The sequence below is a fragment of the Spermophilus citellus genome (assembly GCF_964194105.1).
Source record: "Spermophilus citellus genome assembly, chromosome: 4".
Classification (NCBI taxonomy): Eukaryota; Metazoa; Chordata; class Mammalia; order Rodentia; family Sciuridae; genus Spermophilus; species Spermophilus citellus.
Window position 1 is genome coordinate 43,455,573 of NC_138185.1, and position 20,795 is coordinate 43,476,367.

The 20,795-nt window shown below is 39.4% G+C and overlaps 1 long non-coding RNA gene across 1 annotated transcript; it reads right to left on the reverse strand.

Annotated features, from left to right (window-relative positions):
• Positions 1-13,679: 13,679 nt before the first annotated feature.
• Positions 13,680-20,694, reverse strand: LOC308647019. Its single transcript, XR_014021559.1, has 3 exons — positions 20,570-20,694; positions 19,762-19,880; positions 13,680-14,003 (listed from the first exon to the last, which is right to left on the reverse strand). It is a non-coding gene; the product is annotated as an uncharacterized lncRNA (long non-coding RNA).
• Positions 20,695-20,795: the final 101 nt, after the last annotated feature.

The following is a 20,795-nucleotide window of genomic DNA, read 5'->3' on the forward strand; positions in this document are numbered from 1 at the left end:
TATTAATTAATAAAAATAAAAGGGCTCAGTGGCTAAGCAACCCTGGGTTCAATCCCCAGTTAAAAAAAAAAAAAAGTAAGGGTTTGATTGCTGAATACAAGGATGATTTTACTGGGACTGTGAATGCAGCTCAGTAGTAGAGTGCTTGCCTAGAATGCTCGAGGCCTCAGGTTCAATCCTTAGGACTGCTAAAAAAAAAAAAGAAAAAAAAGCTGGGAGGGAGGAAAAGAATGATCATACTGGTACACACCAGTGCCTGCTGGAGAGCACAGGGTTAAAGGATAGTTGTAAGGAGCGTCCATCATTACACACCATCCTATTTATTGTCTGATATTCTTCATTCTATTATCATTCTCTGTCCTTATAAAATACCCCACACAGTGATTTCCTTTAGAAAGCTGAAGTGCACTAGAAAACAAAGTGCACTAGAGTAGAAGTCACTAAAAAACAATTAGACTGATGGCTATAATTGTTATGGCTCCATAATAACATTCTCTTCCAAGAGGTCGAGACTCACTTGCAGATATAACCTCATTTATCTGTACAATGAACATAAACACAGGTGAGGTATTAGCATTCCCATTGTGCCCTTGCAGTTAGGACTGTTAGGACTGTCTCAAGAGGACCTGGAAAACTGATCATAAAGATGAGATAGGGAACTTAGCCTTGCAAGTGTCACTTTTGTTCTGGACCTATTAGAGCTGTTACCACTGACTGCAAGGTTATTGAGACATTTGGAAAAATGCATATGAATGCACCAAAATACACATGTAGACCAATGATATAGAATAGAAGACACAGAGACTGACCACATAAATACAGTTATCTCATACTAGACAAAGGCACCAAGAACATACATTGGAGAAAAGATAGCCTCTTCAACAAATTGTGCTGGGAGAACCAGAAATCCATATGCAGCAAAATGAAAATAAACCCCTATCTCTCACCATGCACAAAACTCAACTCAAAGTGGATCAAAGACCTAGGAATTAGACCAGAGTCCCTGCACCTAATAGAGGAAAAAGTAGGCCAAAATCTTCATCATGTCGGATTAGGCCCTGACTTCCTTAACAAGAATCCTAAAACACAAGAAATAAAATCAAGAATTAATAAATGCAATGGATTCAAACTTATTTTGCTTCCTCTCAGCAAAAGAAACTATCAATGAGGTGAACAGAGAGCCTACATTTTGGGAGCAAATTTTTGCCACACACACATCAGATAGAGCAATAATCTCCAGGATATATAAATAACTCAAAATACTTAACACACACAAAAAAAAAACAAACAACCCAATCAATAAATAGGCTAAGGAGCTGAACAGACATTTCTCAGAAGAAGATATACATTCCAGCAACAAATATAGGGAAAAATATTCAATATCTCTAGTAATTAGAGAAATGCAAATCAAAACTACTCTAAGATTTCAGGGCTGGGATTGTGGCTCAGCAGTAGAGCGCTCGCCTAGCATGTGCGGGGCCCTGGGTTTGATCCTCAGCACCACATAAAAATAAATGAATGGAATAAAGGTATTATGTCCAACTACAACTAAAAAAATAAATATTAAAAAAGAAAACTACTCTAAGATTTCATCTCACACCAGTCAGAATGGCAGCTACCAAGAACACAGACAACAATAAATGTAGATGAAGATGTTATTCTCCAACTCCATCCATTTACCTGCAAATGCCTTGAACTGAGCACATCTTAGTCTGACGTTAACACTAAACTTATTTTTAAGTCAGAAAAGTTAATTAACTACAACTATAACAGAAACACAATTTTAAAATAAAACTGAGGGGATCTGAGGTATAGCTGAATGGTGAGAGTACTCACTTAGCATGTGTGAGATGCTGGGTTCATCCTTAACACTAAGATTAAATTAAATACTGAAAGCATTTCTAAGGCAATAACTTTATTATTGTTATTATTTTCTGTTACTGGGAATTGAACCTAAGAGCACTTTACCACTGAGGTACATCCCCAATTCTTTTCCTTTTTCTCTTTTGGTATTGGGGATTGAATCCAGGGGTGTTCACACTGAGCCACATCCCCGACCCTTTTTTTTATTTTGAGATAGGATCTCACTAAGTTGCTTAAGGTCTTGCTATAATGCTGAGGCTGGCTTTGAACTTGAGATCCTTCTGCCTAAGCCTCCAGAGTTGTTGGGATTCCAGGAATGTGTCACCGCATCCAGCATCCCCAGTTCTTCATTAATTTTTGAGACAAGGTCTTGCTAAATTGCCCCCAGGCTGGCCTTGAACTTGCAATCCTCTTGCTTCAGCCTCCCAAAAAGCTGGGATTACAGGCTTGCTCCTTTAATTTTTCATTATTGATCCCACATAATCAGTAGGAGCCTTCAAAATCAGGAACCTAAAAGAAAGTAGTCTATTATATAAATATCTTCATTTTTATTTCCCTCTGGTATCTTAAAATCATCAACCATAGTCAATTGGCAAATAAATATATTTATGACAAATAAATATAATTACTAAAATGATGTCCAAATAGAAACTATTATAAATCAATTGGCGTTTATAATAATTTTTAAAATAAATTATGCCTTACAGTTTGGTTTTCATGTGATCAAACTGATACAAAGCTTTCTTAGTACATGCTTCAAGACTTGGGGGCATCTTGTGAGAATGGAATATGGAATACCAGATCTGTTTTGTGGAATCACCCTGTGTGATTCCAAAAAAACAAAACAAAACCCTACAGTACCTCTACCTTCATCATGAAGGATCAAGCTAAACCAGAAAACTCCAGAATCCTTTCCTTAACTTATACCTGCTTATAGTTGAGTTGGCTTAATGACACTGTGTACCTTTTTCAGCCACACCTTGGCCCAGTCTGTTTCCCTCTGTGATATATATCCCACCGTCATCAAGAAAATTATCCAGCTGGCTTCCCGTGCCAACAGTGTTGAAGACTTTTCTACATTTCCTATGTTGCCTTGTGAATATTTACTTTGTCATCTCCCCAATGAGACTCTGAGCACCCTGGGTACAGAAGCAGGATCCCTTTCCTTTGCATGTCAGGGGCCCAGCTTATCAGAATACAGTGAGAACCCCAAAATGGCTGGTAGCTGATGATACATTAGAGCATGTCCCCAAACCACTGTAAGTGAATATACTTGCAGGAGAAATTTGTCTTGTTTTTAAAATTTATCTACTTACACAGTCACAATCAAAGATGAGGGAAAAAAAGTTCTGAAAACAATCTGTTTCCCAGCCAAAAAAGAAAAAAAAAAAAAAAAAAGGTTTTTCCATCAGTAAACGTAAGCAGGAAAGATAATGAGACCCATTTCATCTTTATTTTTAGTAGTGGTGAACTCCAAGGAACTCAAAATACTTAAGCAATCCAATTCACTTTTAGACAATTTTGAGTAATAAATTGGAGGTTTTTTTTTTTTTAAATAATGATTTAATATCTGACTCCTTGCTGAATCCCATAAATCAATTCTAAAACTCAGAAATTTCAACTCACTTGTATTAGTCAACTTTCTGTCACTGTGACAAAACACCTGAGATAAATCAAGCTACATAGAAGAGCTTTCAGTCAATGGCTACTTGGCCCTGTTGCCTTTGAACCTATAGTGCAGCATCAATATGGGAGTGTGCTGTGGAGGAAGCTGTTCAGCTCATGGCATCCAGGAAGCAAAGAGAGACAGAAGGGGGCTGAGTTACCAGTACCCACTTCAGGGCATGCCTCCAGTGACCTAATTTCCTTTCACTAGGTCCCACCACCTCCCAAAAGCACCAAGCTGAGGACCAGGCCTTCAACACACGGGCATTCAGGGGACATTCTAGTTCCAAACTATAGAATCATTGGTGTTTTTTTCCTTAACGTTTGTCTTTTTAAAGATGTTCTCCTTATAGTTAATAGCATAGGTCCTTTTGTTTCATTTTATAAAGCCCCAATTCAATGGAACCCCAGAGCATCAAATGTACAAAAGAGAAGAATATTCTGGTGAAAATTTTGATATTTAACAATCTGAGTTTTCCAGCTGTCTCAACCACAAGTGGACCCTCAAGGCAACAGCAGTCTCTTCCCATCCATCCTTGAAACTAATCAAGATTGCTCAGCAGATCATGGCATCACAAGCCTGTGTCATTATCTTTCCATTTCAAGGTTTCAACCAGAGTACTTCCTGAGTGTCATCACAGAGTGTTTTAGGAGAAAAGGTGAGAGCTGGCACCTTCCTTCGAGGGAAAATCAAGGGGAAACACATTGCAACTTATGATAAAAAATTTTAAGGCAGAAAATTATAAAAAGTAGTAGGAAAGTTGGGGCTGCGGATGTGGCTCAAGCGGTAGCGCGCTCGCCTGGTGTGCGTGCGGCCCGGGTTCGATCCTCAGCACCACATACCAACAAAGATGTTGTGTCCGCCGAGAACTAAAAAGAAATAAATATTAAAAAAAAAAATTCTCTCTCTCTCCTCTCTCTCTCTCTCTCTCTCCTCTCTCACTCTCTCTTAAAAAAAAAAGTAGTAGGAAAGTCAAAGGAAGGAGAGTGGGGATGGGGAGACTTCAGAGAAGAGGCAACACTTGAGCTAGACTTTGAAGGATGAATGAGTCCACCAGAAGGAGCTGGTGGTATTCAATCCCTGGAGTGCAGGAAGATGAGGGGCTGGGAGCAAAGCATTTTGGGACAATTCCAAGAAGCTTGAAGACAGGGAAAACCTTAGGGAAGGGAGGGGACCAGGGGAGGGGGAGCAGAGAGGAGAAGAGTGAATAGTGGTTAGGAGTAGGGGCAATATGGGGTAGACAGGATCAGAGTCCAGGTAAGGAACTGCTAGAGATTTACAAGCAGTTCACTCATTGGTCACAGTTTCCTTCAAATAACAGAAGAGCAGAAAATTCAAGAGGGGGGGGGGGGACTTAGGAAAGTCTAAATCCCTAGCCAAGAATCTGTTGCTGTAGTCCCAGGGAGGAAGGACAAGGGTGCCTGGTCACATCCAAGGCCGTGGCAATGAGTACAGAGAACCCAGTATATTTAAGAACGCAGAACAAGCAATATGTGCTTGGGAACTGATACAGAGCTGCAGGAAAAAAGGACAATTATTTGTGAAACTGATTGAGGATCATGGAATCCATGGAGACCAGGGGACCACAAGAGAAAGAGGATCAGAAGGGGTATTTGAAACACCCTTAGGTGTGTGATAGTCATTCAAGCAGATGTCTGCCTGGTGTTGGAGAATGGACCAGGAGCACTGGAAATCGATATAGGATGGACCTTGATCCCCACTCACAGACAGAAAGACAGATTTGGTTTGATTCAAGAGATTACAGAGCCAAGGTAATTCCAACGCTGCGAGGACACACTCATTCAACAGAGGCAATTACAGCAGGAAAGCTAATGTGGTAGCTGAAAAAGATGTTCGGATGCCAGATTAGACCAGGAGTTTTCTGATTTTTTTTTTTTTTTGATGTTGGGGAGGGGTGTTGAAATTTTATTTGTTGAGGTCATCTAAATCTTAGCCGTCTCCTCCTAAGTATGTATTTAATCCCTGGTAGCTGGTATAAACTTATTCCCCATTGGCATGAATCTTTATGTCTGCCAGTAGGTGAGAAGAATGTGTTTTGTCACATGGATCACAAGGGGGGAAAGCAAAAAGAAGGCAGTTGTGAAATAGTTGTGAAATAAGTTGTACTACTTCTTCTTTTACTTTTTTTTGATCCTGGGGGATTAAACCCAGAGGCACTTTAGTGCTGAGCTACATCCCCAGCCCTTTTAATTTTTTGTTTTGAGACAGGATCTCATTAAGTTGCTTAGGTTCTCACTAAGTTCTGAGGCTGTCCTCAGACTCATGATCCTCCTGCCTCAGCCTTCCAAGTTGCTGGGATCACAGGCATGTGCCACTGTGCTGGGCAGTAAGTTGTACTTCTGCTTCTGTCCTCAAAGTACCTGGTTAGACCTATTAGGAGGGCAATGTGATATGGTTGGGCAGGGTCTGCACTGAATATAATTAAGGGCAGCACTTCCCATTTTAGACCTCATAGAAATAAAGAATAGTATGAAAAACCCTATCAGATAGCAGCAATATGCCTTAAGGAGGGGACATCTTTTTCTAATTTGGGCCAAGATGCTGTCTGGGCTACTAGAAGCTCTCCCTCCTGGCTAAAGATGGTTGGCTGGTGTGAAACCTAAGACCAGTAACATATATTCACCCCACCCAGAAATTAGAAGGCTGAAAGGAAACACAATCCATTCTCCAGTTGCTAAAACCACACTCTAAACAGCAACCTAGAATTCAGTCTTTAGCCAGCACAAATGCAATGCAAGAAATAATGAGGCTCAAAATCTCATTGCAGTCAAATGCAATGTTCCTTTACCGAAAGAGAATGTGTAGCATCTTCAATTTCTGCTTATATCTTGTGGAAGTGCAGAAGGAAGCCAGACAATACCTTCACTTATCCAATTCTTTGCTAGAATTCATATGTCAATTCCTTAAGTGGAAGATGTTCTCTTACATGAATGTGTATCATCATGAACAAATCATATTATAACATCGCTAATATTAATTCCAAAGAAGATACTTACATTCATCACACCTAAACTTGCTTACTTTTTTTGTGTATTTATTACCTGGCATCTCCTTGGAAATTGTAAGCTCCTGAGAAGGTAGGAGCTCTGTCTTATTTATTGGCAAATTCTTGCCTGGAACAGTGCAAGGCATATAGTAGGTGCTCAATAAATACTTTTTTTGATTGACTAAGCAAAAATTTCAACCTTTTATTTTTTTTAATATTTATATTTTGGTTTTAGGTGGTCACAATATCTCCATTTTACATTTATGTGGTGCTGAGGATGGAACCCAAAGCCTTGTGCATGCTAGGTGAGTGCTCTATCACTGAGCCACAACCCCAGCCCCAACCTTTTAAACTAAGATTTACTTAGAAACGCCCTCAACAACTTAGCAAGACCTTGTATTAAAACAAAAAATCAAAAGGACTAGGGATGTAGCTTAGTGGTAAAGTGCCCCTGGATTCAATTCCCAGTACCAAAAAACCAAAGCAAAAAAAAAAAAAAAAAAAAACACCCTAAGATTTTAAATCTCAGCAACTTGGGAGACTGAAGCAGGAGGATTGCAAATTCAAGACCAGCTTGGGCAACTTTGTGAGATCCTATCTTTTTTTTTTTTTTAATTTTGTAATAATAATTATTTTTTTAGCTGTAGTTGGATACAATACCTTATTTATTTTTATGTGGTGCTGAGGATCGAACCCAGTGCACTTTACCACTGATTCACAACCCCAGCCTGTGAGATCCTATCTTAAAAAAAAAAAAAAAAGGACCTGGCATTTGGCCCAGTCATAGTGTGCCCTGGCTTCACCCAGTACTGCTAAATAAATGAAAATAATAAATAAATAATTAAAAAATCAGGAAGGAATGGGGCCAATTGAAGACTATGATAATTATATTAATGAGCTTAGGTACTATTTATTGAGTGATTACTAGGTATTCTGATAGTTTAAACTTATGGACCCATGGAACCTCACATAGGTTAAGAAATTTCCCCAGATGAAGCTCATTCAAATGTGGGGAGCCTATTTGTAGAATCTGTGTTGTTCCCCACCATATAGGCTCTTCAACTGCCATCATTAGGTTGATCATTACTATCCTTACACTACCTGAAACAGATAGACTAAGGTAGCTTTCTTGTCCTTCTTTCAAAAATGATGTGTCCATACATATAACTCATCCACCAATCATTTTCAAAATTACTCCATTTTGCTTGCCGAAAAATTCCTGACAGATAAGCAGATGTCCTGCCCCTGAGCAGTTTTCTTTCGATACTATGTGGTGTTTATAAGGTCCACATTCTTGGTCAGTCTAAATATGGCTCTATTTTTGCATTCTAAAGCCTAAGACTATTTCAGGGCACCATTCTGAAAGTGTTCTAATGATATAAGGTTCAGTGAGGGCAAAGGCTTTATTTTGTTAATACAATAAACAAAGAGTAGTTGGCATACAGTACACCCTCAAAAAATACTGAATTAATTAATCCACATCATGGGAATCCTAGGATAATTTGTGACCTTATTTCTGCAAAGAAAAAAGAAAAAAAGTGTGTGTATGTGTGTGTATATATATATCTGCTTTTTATCTCAGTGCAGTGAATTACAATGAAATGATAATAACTGTTTTCTTTTGTCTTCTTCGATGATATCCATAATTTCAATCTCACAAATATTTGGAAAAATACAAAGCCAACAGATTCCTCTGAGTCCTTATCTACCCATAATGTCCAGGGAAAAGGATGGCCTCTGGAAAGCTGATTCTTTATGGCTGACCAGTTGGCCTCCTGAGGTTCTTCACCTGGATTGCAGAAGGGCAGGCAGGGAAAGGAAGGGATCACTGTGTTCAGGGCGCCCCCTTCTGTTCAAAGGGTAGAAAAGCCACGTGGAGAGCACAGTTAAGGCTTTCCCTTGAAAAGGAAGATTGGAGAATCACAGACTTTTGTTCCTGGAAAGGACCCTAGAGAAGACAAGTTCAAACTTATAGGGAAACTGAGACCCAACCAGGTCAAATGCCTTGTTCATGGTCACAAAGCCAGTTTAATCCTGAAAGAAGCTGGATTGCCTGACCTGTGCCTCTCATTAACAAGGGGAAGCAATTCACAGCTCCAGTTTCTTCTGCCTTTGTGAAAATTAACATTGATCAATCATAAATCTATTGTGCTCATTTCTTATTATTTATATCTTCAGCTTCTTATAATGTGTATCAGTCATATATCCAATATATTTTTTAAAATCATTTTTGGATCTCAAAGTCTTCCCAGGCATGGGTCTCCTTAAGAACTAAAGACACTACTTCTGTTTGGCCTAGCCATTCCTTCATTATTTTCCTCATATTTAAGTGTGTGTGTTTTTTGTTTTGTTTTGAATGCTGTGAATCAAATCCAGGGTCTAATGCACTAAGCTACACCTCCCAGCCCTTTGAAGATTTTGAACCTACCAAACAAAGCTCACACACTTCAAAGTAAAAAATGCATCTCCTTATTTTAAAAAGTACAGACACATCTACCATTATGAGATGTCATGCTACTGCTAATCATTGAATTAAAATTAAAAATCTAAAACACTTAAATTGATCAGGGTGGTACACTCCTGTAATCCCAGCAATTTGGGAGGCTGAGGAAGGAGGATCTCAAATTTAAGGCCAGCCTGGGTAACTTAAAGAGAACCTGTCTCAAACACTAAAAATGGCTGGGGATGTTGCTCAGTTATAGAAAGCCCCTGGGTTCAATCCCCAGAACTGGGGTGGAGGATCTAAAACATTTTATTGATACATTATAAAGATGCTGAAAATGTTAGCTATTGTAAATATATAATTATAGCCCAAACTGGGGCTGGGGGGGGGCAGTATTTTTGTCAGTCTGCACATCCTTGTATAAGATGAATGTATCTTTCCAACTGGAGAAAAACTAAAATTAATAAGATTTCCCAGATAACTCTAGGGACACCTGGGGGACTAAGAGCCCTAGGCTGGGCTGATGGCAATAAGCAATTAATCTGCCAAGCTGGGAGGGATCACTCTGCTCTTGCAAGGAGTCCAGATGCTCTTGGGTCTAGTGTGCTGAATGTGACCTTGGTATGAAGGGCATTCTCTCCAATCTTCTTGTTACTCAACCAAAACAAACATTTGGTATAATTCTTACAGTTTGTTTGTGCAACTATATATAGTTGCAGTTAGGTTCAGAAATGGGGCTTTTAGACAATGATTGGATAATGGAGGTCTGACTTCATTAGTGGAACAATCCATTTGGGGGATTAATCCATTGACAGATGAATGGACTACTGGTAGGTGGGGCCTAGTGGAAGAAGCAGACCACTGCGGACATGTCCTGGAAGGGTTTGTTCTCCCCAGTCCCTTCCTCTTGCTCTGTTTCTGGCCAACTGTGAGCCCAAATAAATCTTTCTTCCTTTATATTTTTCATGTTAGGTGCTTTGGTCACAGGAAAAGCTGACTAGCTCATGGTTATAAATCTGGTATTTAGAAGATGTGCTGAATATGTGCAATTCTTTGCTAAGTTCATAGCCCACCCACTCCCGCAAAAAAAAAAAAAAGGATCAAATTCCATTTATGTGAAGTTCTATAACAATAATCACTAATGATCCACCTGTAAATCAGTGAAGATGAGGACTGACTGGGAAGGGACATGAGGAAACCATCTAGAGGGATGTTCTATATCTAGAGAAGGGTTTGGGTTCATGGGTGTCCACATTTGCCAAGATTCACTAAATAATAGCCAGGCACAGTAGTGCATGCCTGTAATCCCAGTGCATCAGGAGGCTGAGGCAGGAGGATCACAAATTCAAAGCCAGCCTCAACAATTTAGCAAGGCTCTAAATAACTTAGCAATACCCTGTCTCTAATTAAGATATGTAAAAAGGGCTGGGGATGTGGCTCAGTGGTTAAGCTTCCCTGGGTTCAATCCCTGGTACTAAAAACAAAAACCAAAAAACTTCCTGAGCTGGTGCATGGTGGTACATGCATGTAGTCCCAGCTATATAGGAAAATGAGGGAGGAGGATCACTTGAGCCCACCAGCTCAAGACCAGTCTAGACATTATAGCAAGATCCTATTTCAAAAAGAGAAAAAGAAAAACAATCCTATTTAAATGCCTGTTGCCAACTGGAAAATATGAAGGGAATACTGATATGGGAACTCAGCTTTGTGACCAGTGGAGTAAACTGGTTTAGGCAGGAATCACTAATTGAGGCATGACTTAAAGCATCGCTCCAGAATGGTACCATAGGAAAACCAGTAACTATATGAGGCAGAAATTGGGCACCACCCAATATGACATCTTAAGAAGAATAAAACTTCGTTTATGTAAATAGGACTAGCAAGGCAAAATCTGAACCTAATCATGTGGAAACTTTACATAAATCCCCCAAAAGAAATGTTCAACTACCAAAAAGGACCCTTTTCTCAAACATGACATAAAAGAAAATCAAAACAAAACGGAAAAATTCTACAAGACCAGAGACATGACAACTAGACCTAATCCTAGGCTGGAACCTGTAAGAAAGGAGGAAATGTTATAAAACACATGATCAGATCAATTGTCAAACTGGAATGTGGATGATAAGGTATATAAAAATATTATGTCAGTGTACCAACGTTCAACTAATTGAACCTGATTACCCTACTGTGCTCAGTAAGAGAAAGTCTTTTTTTTTTTTTTCGTTTGTTTGTGGTGCTGGCATTGGACCCAGGGCTTCATGCTTGCCAAGCAAGTACTCTACCAAGTATATTTATTCTGAAGAAACACATATTTGTCATATAAAAAAGGGCCCATGATGCATGCAACTTACTTTCAAATGACAATATATATGCGTGTGTGTGTGTGTCTGTGTGTGTGTAACAGAGCAAAAGTGAAAGAGCGAGAAAGTTTCCCTACTTGGGCAAATAAAAAATCTTGGGGCAAAAAGTTTAACAACAGGTGAAATGAGGAAGGTGAGTTCTGGTGTTCTGTGTTCTACTTTTGCAACTTTCCATTGAGTTTGAAATTATTTCCAAATAAAAGGCCTAAAGTTTATGAAAATATATTTGTTTCCAAATTTAAAAACTATGCATAGAAATAAAAATGAAAAGAAAAATCAATGTAAAAAAAGTGCAATACTTTGTGAGAAACTAACTGGAAAGATGAGACTGGAATGTGGTTGGAAAAGGTAGAAGTGACAGTAATGAAGCCTACCTAACAGGTACTGAGTTCTCACTTGTGCCAGGTACTCTAACTGCTTCACAAGTATTATTATAATTTTACCGTTTTCTAGTATGTTCATTTATGCTTTTGTATTTTTTTATTTTTCTAACCTGGGTTGATGACTTTGCATATTTTTACATTTAAAATTCTTTCTATCAATAATAAAAATCATTTATTACAATGGATTTGTTGATTCAAATTCCAGTTTATATAGAATAGATTAAATTTATTACACACATTACTGAAAAGGTTTCTTGAATTGTTCATTGGGGTATTTTAAAATGCTAGAAGTGGAACATTTCATTATGGCTATGTGTTCATTAACGATTGAAAGCTAGCCCACTGGGTAGATCAAATGAATCCATAGAATTGTTTCTACAAGAGTAAGATGTTCCATTTATCAGAGGCCAGGAAAATTCTTCAGCTAGAACCCCAAAAGTTTTGCCTATTAGGGTTATCCAAAGCTCACCGTTCTTAACAGATACAGATGAAGGGAGATAGCATTGTTTTATTATCCTCTAAGCAAGTGATGCTGTAGAGGAAGTATTTTCCTGTTATTGTCTCTTCTTTTTGGTCTTTCCCTAAAATGAAAACAAATATTTCTACAAGTAACAACCAAATTCTCAGTTCTTAGTTCTCCACCACCAGACTGTTTTTAATATCAGTCTCTAGAATTTATTGGATTTTATTAGAGTCACCTCAATTTCCTTTTGCTAGAGAATCCTCTTCGGTTTCTACTAATGGGTTGGCATCTTTGCCAAAGTATTAATACCCTGTTATAATGACATATTTGTCAGCAATAACAATTAGGGGCAAGGACAAAAATAACGTAACTAACATTTGTATAGAATTCTTCGATCAGCTTCTCATTTGGCTGAACTAAGTCATGTAAAAGAAAATCGGAAGCATTTACCCAAATACAACCAGAAGTGATAGCCAGCACATAAGTGATGGGTCAATAAATATTCCAAAACAATTCTTTTGTCTAACATCTTTTGCAGCACATGATTTAAAGTTTTGTTGGGTTTGTATAGTAGACACAAAAATATATGAGCCATGTTTGACATGGTAGGGGATAGCTTTCAAACAGCCTACTGGGCCTGGAATGGTGGGTAGTTCACTGATAGAATATGTGTTTAGCATGCACAAGGACCTGAGTTCAATCCCTACAGCACCAAAAGACAAACTAGAAAAAGAAATGTATCCCATTAAATTCATGCACTCCAAACTAAGGGCATAAAACAATGGAAACCAATGTCTCCAATTCTGAACTTCAACAGGCACACTGCTGAGAGAGGGTTAAGTCATCCGTGAACTCACTAAATGGTGTACACATATTAAACCAAATAATGACATAAATCCATTCCTCAGGAGCAGATTCCCTCCTTTCTCCAAGACTGACTCTGTGTAGTACTCAAATCTTGGCATGAATAATCATTAAGCTGGGAGGGATACAAACAGATGTCAGGGAGCCAAAAATAAGAAAATATGCCTATAATTGTGGTGTAAAGGTGTAATTAATTTAACCAGCATGAGGGCACTGAATAACTAGCTGAATGTAAAGCGTGTAGTTACATCTACAATTTAACATCAGCACAATTATGTGTGCCAAGCCCTGTAGCATCTGTATTTCCAAGAACATTATATCATATACTTTTAAAATTTTAAACCTATTAATTTTACTTTACCTCAAAATTGAATGCTGACTGTTCAATTGTAAATAAGGTATATTTTGTAAATCAAACAGAAATATATCTTTCTTTTTTTATGGATGAACCTTGTCATAATGGTACCTAATTTTTTTTTTAAAGGGAGAGTGAGATAGGAGAGAGAGAGAGAGAGAATTTTTAATATTTATTTTTTAGTTCTCGGCGGACACAACATCTTTGTTGGTATGTGGTGCTGAGGATCGAACCCGGGCCACACGCATGCCAGGCGAGCGCGCTACCGGTTGAGCCACATCCCCAGCCCCTAATTTTTTTTGTAGGATGTTTTAATAAAAGTTACCTTGCTGGTATTCTAGACAAAGAATACAAATTCAACAACTCAAAGTTACTTGTGCACCTGTGGCCTTGTTGATGCTAACAAATTAGTTGTTTATCATATTTTTGTCACTGTGACAAAATACCTGAGAAAATCATTTAAAGAAAAGATTTATTTGGTTCATGGTTTCAGAATTTTCAGTACAAGGTCACTTGACCCCATCTCTTTGGACCTTTTGTGAGGCAGAACATCATGGTGGGGAGCACAAGGTGGAGCAGAGTTACTCACTTCATAACAGCTAGAAAGCAAGGGATCAGGAACAAGATATACCCTTCCAGGGCATGCCTCCAAGGACCTATTTCCTTAAAGTAGGCCCTGCCTCCTACAGTTTCCGGCAACTCACAATAGTTCCTTCAATTATAAACCCATCAGTGGATTAGTTCACTGATGAGGTAAGAGTCCTTATGATCCAATCACTCCCCAAAGCCCCGAATCTAAACATTGCTACATCCAGGACTAAGCTTTCAACACATAAGTCTTTGAGGGACATTTCAAATACAAATGATGGCAGTTACCTAAATAAGGATTAGCTCTAGAATTAGAATGGTCAGAAAAATATATTTTTGTGATTTAAAGTAGTTATGAAATGAATTGGTTCTACTGGCTGAGATAGAGTAACTGGTACCAGACTATTATTTCCATTGTAAATAACCATAATCCAAGAGAAACCATAAAGCAACTATTTTTGTACTTTGGACCACAGGTGGCACAAAACTGTGATCCTCAGGAGATAGGAAACTCACAAGGTGTGTCTTACATTTTCGCTGGCTAACTGCTTAGGAACAATTTACTGGTTATGATATAGAATGGTGAGGCCAGAATATATTGGTCCTGCTGCTATGAGGAGACAGACAACTTTGGGAACAGTAAAACAGATGGAATTTATAAGATAAATCTCAGAAAGGAAGCAATTGTACAGAGGGGCCAGAGCTCCTTCTTGGCTAATGGAGGGCTTTACTTGTATAGGGAAAACTATGCAATGATTATCAGAAAACAGCTGTTATGGGGTTAAATGAAGAATGAAAATACTGGAGGTTGGGTAGTGATGGCAACTGTAGAAATTCTAGTTCACCTCAAACTCACAGACATCATTAACACCTTGATCATTCAGCTGAGAAACCAGAGAAGCCATAGGAATATGGACTATATCTTAGAGTAAGGTCTTGTCTAGATACACTCTAATAAAGAGTCAAAAATATCTGCATGGGTCTAAGAACTTGGAGTTTGAGTCCTGCCAAAGTAGGGGAGTTGGTAAATACCTGCAGCTTTCAAAATCTACCCTAATAAACATAAAGCCTACACAAATGCAAAATAATCATCCAGAAATTAAACTTCCTGAAGAAATTTAAAAACCTGAAGATAGTTAGACAGAGACCCATGAACTATGGGATAGTACCAGATGGTCCAACATATGCAATAAATGGAGATCCAAAAGAAGAAGAAATTGAGAAAGAGACTGAAAAATTATTTACAGGTATGGGAGCCAAAGTTCCGAAATATAATGAAAAACATTGGTTTACAGATTGGAGAATTTCAATAACCTCAAACTGGATAAATATTAACAACAACAAATAATTTAGACATATCAACATCAAATTGCTGGAAGACAAAGAAAAACTTGAAGAGCAGCCAGAGACAAAGAATCATTATATACAGGGAAGCAGTATACAGCTAACTTCCAGTGAGAAATAATGGAGGCTAAAATTAAAAGGGAACACATCTTTTAAAGCGCTAAAGGAACATCTGTCATTTAAACTCAATATCCAACAAAAATAATCTTCATAAATGAAGGCAAAATAAAGATTCCCAGACAAATCAATGTAGAATTTATTGCCATCAAACCCACATTACAAACCGCCAAAAAAAAAAAAAAAAGGCAAAAATATGTTCTTATAGCAACAGGAAATTAATGCCAGATGGAAATGCAGATCGACAGAAAGGAATAAAAAGCCCTAGAAATGGTAAAGGCAAAATATTTATTTTTCTTCTCTTAATTTCCTTGTAGTATAGCTGACTCTTAAAAGCTAATACTGTTGCTAGGTGTGATGGCACACCCCTGTAATCCCATCTGCTCAGAAAGCATAGGCAAGAGTTTCACAAGTTCAAAGCCAGCCTCAGCAACTTAGTGAGACCCTGCCTCAAAATAAAATATAAAAGGGCTGGGGATGTGGCTCAGTGGTTAAGTGCCCTGGATTCAATTCCTGACACTAAAAAATAAAATTTTTTAAATATAAAATTATTTAAAGATCCAAGAATTTCAAGAAACCAGAAATTATTAATTCTTCATAAGTCACAGTAGTAAAGTTTCACTTTTATTTTTATAACTGAAAACCATGATCTTGACCAACTTTGAGCAGGCAAGTAACTTACCTATAATCACAAATAATTGGGACCAGATATCCAAAGTCCAAACTTTTGGATCAGAACACAGGTGGGATAGATACTCAATACAATTTCTTAGGCAATCTTTGGCACACAAAGTTTGTGAACCTTTAAGATCAGGGAGACTGAAGTATATGAATAGAGTATAAGCTAGAGAGGTCAAGTAGTAATAGAAAGGGCAGTTTCCCATTGGAGGAAGGGGAGTATAGCTAGAGAGGTCAAGTAGTAACAGAAAGGGCAGTTGCCTATTGGAGGAAGGGGACACAGTAGACCACAAAACCTTCCCTTGGTTAAAGATGAAAGCTTGGAAAGGAAGCAAGATGCTATGGATTGAATTATGATCACCCAAAAGTCCTACTTAGAAGTTTAACTTCCTATGCTACAAAATTTTGCAAATGGAGCCTATGAAGATAATTAGATTTTGATTAGGTCATGAGACTGGGCCTTCATGATGGGATGGACTAGTGCCCTTATAAAAGACACCAGAGAGTGAAGAACCTTTCTCTGTACCATAAGAGGGTATAGCAAGAAGATGGCCAACTGCATGCCAGGAAGAGGGCCCTCAGCAGAACCCAACCATACTTAAACTCTTACTTCAGACTTCCAGCCTCCAGAGCTGTGAGAAGATAAATTTCTACCACTTAAGCCACCCAACCTATGGTATTTTATTATGGCAGACTAAGTTATAGGGCTGAGCAGTGTAAATAGCAGCCAAGAGAATAGCCAAGAGGATGCCAAGAGAACAGCTTTCTCCTCCATACCTCAATGTGTTACCTGCTGACTGTTGTGTCACTGGATTGAGCTCCCCTTCACCTAGATAGGGGCCTAAGGTGACTCTGGACAGCTCCAGCTGAGTGAGAAGTTTGGGTTCGGAAAGTGAAATTTCTGTTCATAGAGAAATACAATGAGGCAATTGTAGGTTATGTACTTATGGTACCATTTCAGGGTAGAGGTGTCCAGAGTGCAGCAAGAAAGACCTCAGAAGGGTGAGCTCTAGCAGTGGAAAGGGAAGGGAGCCTCAGATTAGCAAGAGAGCACACTGAATCTACTCCTTACTGGGTGAACAAAAATCTTCCACTTGAATCAAGATTACCTAAGAAAAACCAGCTGGGGGGAAAAGGCCTGAAAAACAGTATATGCAGGCATGCATGCACACACACGCATCTATGTATCTATTGTCAACTGTATACACACACACATAAATTCCAGACCTTCCCTGGGAGAATGTGGAAAAGCATGTCTTTGTTTTCAAGTTGAATCCTAATTCAGTTATGTCTGGCAGCTGCTTTATGCACTACCTTTTCAGCACAAGGGGTTTAAGTTGTTCAGTGGATCAGATTTTAAGTTTTAACAGAAGCCATCATCATCACCCAGTAAGATCAGTGGCTATGGTTCTCCATCACTTCCCTGTACAGGTTTGGGTTTTTTTTTTTTTTTTTTTTGGTACTGGGGATTGAACTCAAGGGCACTTGACCACTGAGCCACATCCCCAGCCCTATTTTGTATTTTATTTAGAGACAGGTATCACTGAGTTGCTTAGAACCTTGCTTTTACTGAGGTTGGCTTTGAACTCGAGATCCTCCTGCCTTAGCTTCCCAAGCTGCTGGGATTACAGATGTACACCACAGCGCCTGGCATGTTCAGGTCCTTTTAAGGATCCTACAGGCTCCACTTTTCCCACATGAGATCCACAGCCACATCCCTCAACACAACGAAAACCTGTTATGCTGAACACAGCTCTATTCACTCTGCTGCACTCTTGCCCATGGTGCAAAATGAGGCAGTTTAAGAGTGGTGCTTTGGGGAATGTTAAGTAAAAAGTTTGGATCTTTCTTTTGATTCTAACCCTCGTGTTTGTATTTCAAGACCATTAGCTCTGGTCTCTATCCAACTCCTGTCATTTTTCTACCATCTGGATCCAAGTCTGGCCAGTATCTAGATTACAAGTAAATACAGAATTCTTAAACTTGAGGCATTTTAAGACAAAGACACATGAATATAAAACATACAGAATCCTAGTCTGAATTTTAGGAATTTGAAGATTCATTAATCCAGCTATTTATATTAAAGGATCTGAGGCCCTGGTTGAATTAAATCTTTGCTACCTACTTTGGTCTGAGGACAAGCAAGGAAGCATTTCATAAATGATGATGCCTAGGCTCTACTCAGACACGCTGATTTGTTTTTTTAAGGGGAGGGTACAGGAGTTTGAACTCAGGAGTACTTGGCCACTGAGCCACACTCCCAGTCCCATTTTGTATTTTACTTACAGGGTCTCACTGAGTTGCTTAGCATCTCTCCATTGCAGAGGCTGGCCTTGAACTCGAGTTCCTCCTGCCTCAGCCTCCCAGGCCGCTGGTATTACAGGTGTGTGCCACTGTGCCTGGCCAGACATGCTGATTTATAAGTTTGTGTTTTACAAGATTCCAATTGATATATATGCATGTTTGAGAAGCTCCAAATTAAATTACCTACTCAGATAAACTGTTCAGTTATAGCAACAACTAACCAATAGTTAAACTTCAGATTTCTAAAACGGGATCTTTCCTCATTACTGCATGATAAGAATAAAAACAACTTTGTTATGAATAATGGATGTCAGGGCTCTGCTCCAAATTCATAATTGCTTGGGGTGATGTTTAGGCAATGCATGCATTCATATATTCATATATATATATGTATGTGTGTGTGTGTGAGAATAAATGTATATATATATATATCTCCAGTGATTGAACCCAGGGACACTTAACCACTGAGCCACATCGCCAGCCCTTTTTTGTATTTTATTAGAGACAGAGTCTCCCTGAGTTGCTTAGGGCCTCACTAAGTTTCTGAGGCTGGGTTTGAACTCGTGATCCTCCAGTCTCAGCCTCCCAAGTTGCTGAGATTATAGGTATGTGATACCACACTTGGCAAGGCACTGCTTTTATAAAAGCCCCCAAGCATAGCTGGGTACAACAGCACAAACCTCATCCAAGTTACTAGGGAGGATGAGGGAGAAGGATCGAAAGTTTGAGGCCACCCTGGGCAATTTAGCAAGACCCTGTCTCAAAATAAAATAAAAAGGGGGCTGGGGATGTGGCTCAAGCGATAGCGCGCTTGCCTGGCATGAGCGCCGCGCTGGGTTCGATCCTCAGCGCCACATACAAATAAAGATGTTATGTCTGCCGAAAACTAAAAAATAAATATTAAAAAATTATCTCTCTTTCTCTAAAAAAATAAAATAAAATAAAAAGGGCTGGGGGTACAGCCAGGGGTAAAGTGCTTGCCCATAATGCATAAGGTCCTGGATTCAATCCCCAGTAGTGCAAAAATAAATAAATGAAAGCTTCCAGGTATAGCCAGGGTCAGAATAATCTCAGTAAGTCCCTTTAAAATAGAGTGATCTGGAAAAGCTTCATGAAAAGAAAATGATTTCATCTTGAAGGATGGACAGAATTTAGAGGAGAAAAAGCATGTAAGGTAGATGAGATGGGGGGGTAGGATGGAGTGGATGTATTATGAGAAAAAGGAGTGTTTTATACAGGAGGGAATCCAGATTAGCTCAGACCATGAGATTAGGTCATAGCCTACTCTTCTCACTAACGTGTTATGCTCCAACTCTTCTTGCCTACCTCTTCTTCCAGGCAGCTCAGACAGTCGCTCATCTGGAAGTCTCCCCCAGTCTCTCATCTCCAGGCCCATAAGATCTCGGTCGTTCATACTTTTCCTGTACAGCAAGCATCACTGGATCCTTAAAGAAAGGTGTTCTTGCATGTTACTTTGAACCCCCAGCTAACTTGTTGGGAATGAAGAGTCATGGGTGGGACAGAGGATGTCCAAGAATGGGCCCAGTAAGACCGGGCACTTGTGAGCTAAGATGGAACGGAATTCACAACAAACAATGCAGCCTCAGAAAGAGAAATGGGAATGGATTCATTCTCCAAGAGGTAAGAAGGAATTTGAAGAAATTCTCACCTTTCCTTGGCTCTAGGACCACATGGTCATTTCCTAGAGAAGGATGAAGTGTCAAAAAGCATATTTTAAAAAGACAAGAAGTGAGTGGGTGCCCAGGCGTTAAGGACCTCTCATGAATGACGAGGATTTCTCTTTTGCTCCCAAATTGGGGCACAGGCCTGTTCTCAACCAAGATTCTGAAAAGATCCAGAGAATAAGGCCAGCAGCGCACTCTGCCCTAAGGTATGGCCTAAGAATGGGGCTCTTGTCCTCCAGAAGAGTTTGTAAATTCTCGAACCCCATTAAGATGAAAAAGGTATTAGGGCACCTGCGGAGACTATGTTTGGTTTGAGGGTCTGGGCTCCGAATTCAGATCCATCCCGTACTGGGTGTGAGACCTTGGGGAGACCGCTCCCCCTCTTCCCGGCCTTAAATGACGTCTAAAGGATTATGTGCTAGACAAAACTACGCCTGCCTGGCACTCACGGAGTATGGGCGCAGGTATCCAACCCCACAGCTGCAGCAAGGATAAACCAAGAAGAAGTTTGGTACAGAAACCGCCAGCCAGGACCACAAGCAAAAATCGAGCTCCTCTGACACGTCACTATCGCCCGTCGCAGGGCCGCTGACGCCAGAAGCGGAAGTCACTGCAGGGGTCAATGGGAAGTGTAGTCTTTGAGGCAGAGGCGTTCAGGGAGAGTCACGGCATGGG